The sequence below is a fragment of the Chenopodium album genome, chromosome 3 (genome assembly GCF_948465745.1).
Source record: "Chenopodium album chromosome 3, dcCheAlbu1.1, whole genome shotgun sequence".
NCBI classification, from domain to species: domain Eukaryota; kingdom Viridiplantae; phylum Streptophyta; class Magnoliopsida; order Caryophyllales; family Amaranthaceae; genus Chenopodium; species Chenopodium album.
The window spans coordinates 36028907-36033936 of NC_137836.1; the positions used below are offsets into that span (position 1 = coordinate 36028907).

The 5030-nt window shown below is 34.1% G+C and overlaps 1 long non-coding RNA gene across 1 annotated transcript; it reads right to left on the minus strand.

Annotated features, from left to right (window-relative positions):
* Nucleotides 1–1849: 1849 nt before the first annotated feature.
* Nucleotides 1850–4439, minus strand: LOC145613232 (uncharacterized). The gene is made up of 3 exons (XR_014106897.1): nt 4133–4439; nt 2501–2643; nt 1850–2130 (listed from the first exon to the last, which is right to left on the minus strand). It is a non-coding gene; the product is annotated as an uncharacterized LOC145613232 (long non-coding RNA).
* Between the last annotated feature and the right edge of the window lie 591 nt (nt 4440–5030).

A 5030-nucleotide genomic window follows, 5' to 3' on the forward strand; every position in this document is an offset into this window, starting at 1 on the left:
TTACGTCACGAAGACTGATCCGGGATGAGCTGTACCTGCAAAACAAACGGAGACACCTGTTGGGTGGTGCTCCGCCTCCAACGATCAAGTTAGTAACTTGAAAAGGAATAAAGAGTACGGAAATTTAGGTGGGTATCTGCTCGGATTCCAAGCTCAGGTGTTTCTCTGATGTAAGAGAATGCAGGTGTATTGAATGATCAAAAACGTGCCTCTGAAATGAGGGACATCTCCCTATTTATAGGGTCATTGGGAATTGCCCCTGATTAGTTCTCTAAACCCTAATCATTTGGTGGGCTGCGCCGTTTTCCGGCGTTCTCGGGATTTGGGCCTGAAGGCCGCCTTTTCCCCTTTATTTCTGGAATGACACGTGTCAAGCAGGGATTGGTCCATTTTGGACTAATCTGAGGCTGACACGTGTCACCCTCTGATTGGGCCACGTGGCAGGGTAAAAATACCCTAAACAAACATGATTATGATTATAATTGTTATAATTTATGATGATAATTATTATTATTATTATTATTATTATTATTATTATTATTATTATTATTATTATTATTATTATTATTATTTTGATGATGACTATTTTATTTATGATGATATTATCATTATTATTATTATTATGATTATTATAATTATTATTCATGATGTTGATTATTATTATGTTGCTTGATGATTATTTTATTTATTGCTTGATCACACCTTTTATTGCATGTTTAAAGGGAATCTATACTTGTAATCGCGCTTAATAAGATATTTAATAATCTTGTTTAGGGTTAATTATGATTATAATTTCAAGTGATCGCCAATAATAGATTTATTTGTGCATTAATATTCAACCAACATATATAAACAGGTTTAGGGTTAATCCTAATGATTGCATGTTAATTAAAAAGCGCACATGAATACGATCAGAATAAAGTAGAGGCCTATTATTAGGGAAGGTTCAATCTCTTTTAGGTTGGATTTGTACCTTCATCCCCGAACCCTTATTTGGTTCTAGATCTTATGGAGTTGACGATCTCTTGGATCGTTAAGGGGTGTAACCTTCATCCTATGAACGGTTTACAAGTTCCTAAAAACTTGTTGGCGACTCTTTTGCTCTATCTTCTTCCCTTTTGGACGCCACCGTACTTTAGTGTATGATCACAGTGGGGTTCAAGCTAGGGGTTTAATGCTTGAAATTATTCCCTACAGACGCTTGGTTTTCGAACTCTCCTTTTTCGGTTTGGGTGGTTGAGGGATACCCGGACGGCGCCTACCACCACCTCCGTTGGATCCATCGCCACCGTTACCGTTGGAGCCGTTGGCGGTTGCCATTTTTCTTGTCTTTGTGTTTTCAAGGTTTGTTAGGGTTTTGGTGTAAGCGTTGAGGGAGGGCTTGTAGGGTATATATAGTGAGGGAACAGCAAATCAACTTGGTCAGGACATGGCACATTCTCACACTACAACAAATTGACCTTTGTGCCACGTGTAAAATCGTGGCACAAGTTTAAAATTCCCGTGGCTAGGTAATTTAGCCACGGGAATTTCAAAATTTATACCTGTGGCACAAGAGGTCGTGGCTAGGAATTTGCCACGGGAAAATGAATGTCGTGGCAATTTTTAATATTTATGCCACGGGTATTCATGTGGCAAACAAATTCACTTGCCACGAGTATTAACATGGCTAACAAATCATTTGCCACAAAGTCTAACGAGGCTAATAAATATTGTTGTCACAAACATTAGTGTGGCTAATAGCGTGGCTAATAAGCTTGATTCTCACAAACACTACAATGATTAATAAAGTTTATTATCCATTGTATTGTTTTTTCACCCAATTTGAAGAACAAACACATTACATACATACACATAAACATTAGATACTTTTATTAATAGCTTGTAAATTTACATAGTTCATCCCAAAAAAAAAAACAATTATTAAATTAGAGTACACTACAATTGGAGCAGCAACAAAAAAATTGGAGCAACAACAATCGGCATAGCAGAAGTAGCACCAGCAGCGAACTACACCCTACTACACCCTGGAAAAACCTAGAGCGTCTAAAACACCTTGCTTCGACTAGCACACTGCAGTGCATGAACCTCTTCAATTTCAACAAACAACGTTTTCTTCGTTCCGAGATTCTGTCATATTAAGTCCAATATCATAAGAAGCATATTTTCACATGCTAAAATAAGTATGAGCCAATGTAAGAGAGTTTTGCTCATATAGTACACTAAGAAGAAACTCCAAAGTACACTTCCATACAAAAAAGATTAACTAACCTATCACAGCAGTAGAGCTTACAATTAAAGCAACTAGTGCACACTGTAAAGTGATTGACAATGTAAAATTTCTAGTAAGTATCAATGACTAACAACCCCCTAAATAAGGAAAAAAAACAAGTGTATTTCAAAATTTGTGGACACGTTAATTAGTAGAGACTTTGCATGGCTATTCAGTAGGTAAGAGACTAAGAGTGTAAGAGACACAACCAATGTTCTTAAACCATACCTCTTGATTAGAATCTAAAACATAACCATTCTTTGCTGCCAGTGCCAAGGCGAAGGAGTTTTCTACACGTTAAATGATGTACCTTCCCTGTTTGAAGAGCAACCTTCCTCACAGCAGACTACAATATTTGAATCGAAGTCGGACTACAATCCACAAAAGTACAAATATAAAAAATATTTAAACACCAACATGGGTGAAGAAGTATATTTTTCATCAGTTTTACATATTTTGGATGATAATGGATAAAAAAAATAGAGGGAAATGGAAAATAAGGAGAGATCAGAAAGCTGAGAATATTTTAAATAGTTCCATCATAATAAAAGACATTTATGGACCCTGACTTCCTTTCTTTAGATGTATATGGGGAGTAATATAACAATGGCAATAATGATAGCATAAAAAACCAATAGAAGTGGGCAAATAACAGTAGTCTAGAGTGCATCCTATGCAACAAAATAAAATAGTAGCAACATCGCATTTGGACAATGGTAGCAGCAAGTGGCAACATCAACATCGTCTTGACAACAAAGTCAACAAAATGCAGCATCAATGAATCACTGTTTTTTAAAGTACAAGTGTAAACCTAGCTTGTATACTCATATAGAATAGGTAAAAAAAATCACATCACTACATATGAGAGTTAACACACCACAGGAAATTCTTAACAAACTAAACTAGATCATCAATTTCATATATTAAAAAACAAAAACCGAGATCTTGCATGTTGCAATGACAAAACCTATAATTTGATCACTTACAAAGCTACCACAAACCTCCAAACTATGTGCTATAAACTCTCGAAAATCAAAGTCACATGCTTTTCCCAACTAGGGGTCGAATTAGACAAACAATAATCCCCGTCAATCCATATCATAAGCCCACTTAACTGAACTTATTTGTGAAAAAAATACAGAGCTAAAGACAACAAAGTCCCCTTTATATGAAAGATTATATTCAAGATCCCAACTAGGCTACTGAATAAATATTTGAATTCAATCTACCTACAAATGAACATGTACTCTGCCATATAAACACCCAAGCCTCAATTACATGGTTTACAACATCCTATCTGGTCATCATATTTCACTTTATCACAATGCAACCCACATCATCTATTTCTAATATTCGTGCAAAAAAATAGCAATAAAACATTAAAAAAAATCAACTAATAAAGTCATTTACAATTGAACCCCATGAATCTAATCTGCTTGAAATAATTCAATAATTTGTGCAAAAATAGCAATAAAAAAGAAAAGAAAAATTAAACTAAGTTCTTTTACAATTGAAATCATAAAATCTATGTAGTATGAAAGCAACTAAAAAGTAAAGAAGAGATCTTACCTTGTTGAAACCAAGTACATAACTACAGAAAAAATACAGCGAATGTAGTGAATTTAAGATATTAACAATTCGAAAATTGAACCCTTAATTTGAAAAAAAAAATTTAAATTCTATCACAATCGGCAATGTAGTAAATATATGATATTAACCAGAAAAATGTCATAATTTCATTGATTTCAAACCAAAACTATTAAAAAAATTAATAGGAGAATGATTAATAATCAAATTAACGAGATAAACCTAGATTGTGAAATTGATATAGGATGAACACAAAAAGAAGCAACATCTTACCTTAGAATCTAAATAGATGGAGGATAAAGGATCTCAGAAGCCGCATGAATGGAGAGCGTGAACAACGCTTCAACGGGAAATCGAGAGAGAAAGAGCGGAAGCACGCAAGACGGCGGGAGAGGAAGGGGGACCGCTAGACCACGGAAAAGGAAAAGCAAGGAGAGGAGTGGCAAGTGTGTCGCCAGAAACCCGAGTCGACGGCGATGTTGAGTGATCGGGAATTGCTGAGGAGAACGAAGAAGAAATGAGAATTGAATAGAGGTTGGTCTTCAAAAACTAAAGATATGAGAATTGAGTGGACATAATATGTTTAAAATGCCAAGGTTATAAAAAAAAACCGTAGCTTTTTTATTTAAACTACGTTTTTTTTTTAATTTTAATCGTAGCCTTTTAATTGTTTTCTCAAACTATCTTCATAATTTACTTCAATATTGCTACGAATCTACGATTTTTATTTTAACCGTAGTGTTTTCATATTAGAATTAAGCCTACTATTTTCATTAATGGCATGGTAAAAGACAATTTTTCTACATGTGTATCTTCAAGTTTAGAAATAAAGAAAAACAAAGTAAAAATATTATTATATGCTATGATTCCCTCATTTTTTTATGGCATGAGTAGATCTAGCTACAAAAATTTTCTATTATAGTGAAAATCATGGCATATGTGTATGTTTATCAAGGAAATATTACTCCATCTGTTTCAGAATGATGTTTCTGTTTACATAAATCGATGCAACATTTGACCACTTATCTTTAATCTCACACTAACAAAAATTATAAAAGTTAGATATTATTAATGTACTCACCTAGATGAATCAAACTATATCCCACATGACTATATTTGTTCTTATAGATTGAGATAATTTAGAAGATTTTTCTCTTATTTTTTAAAAGTT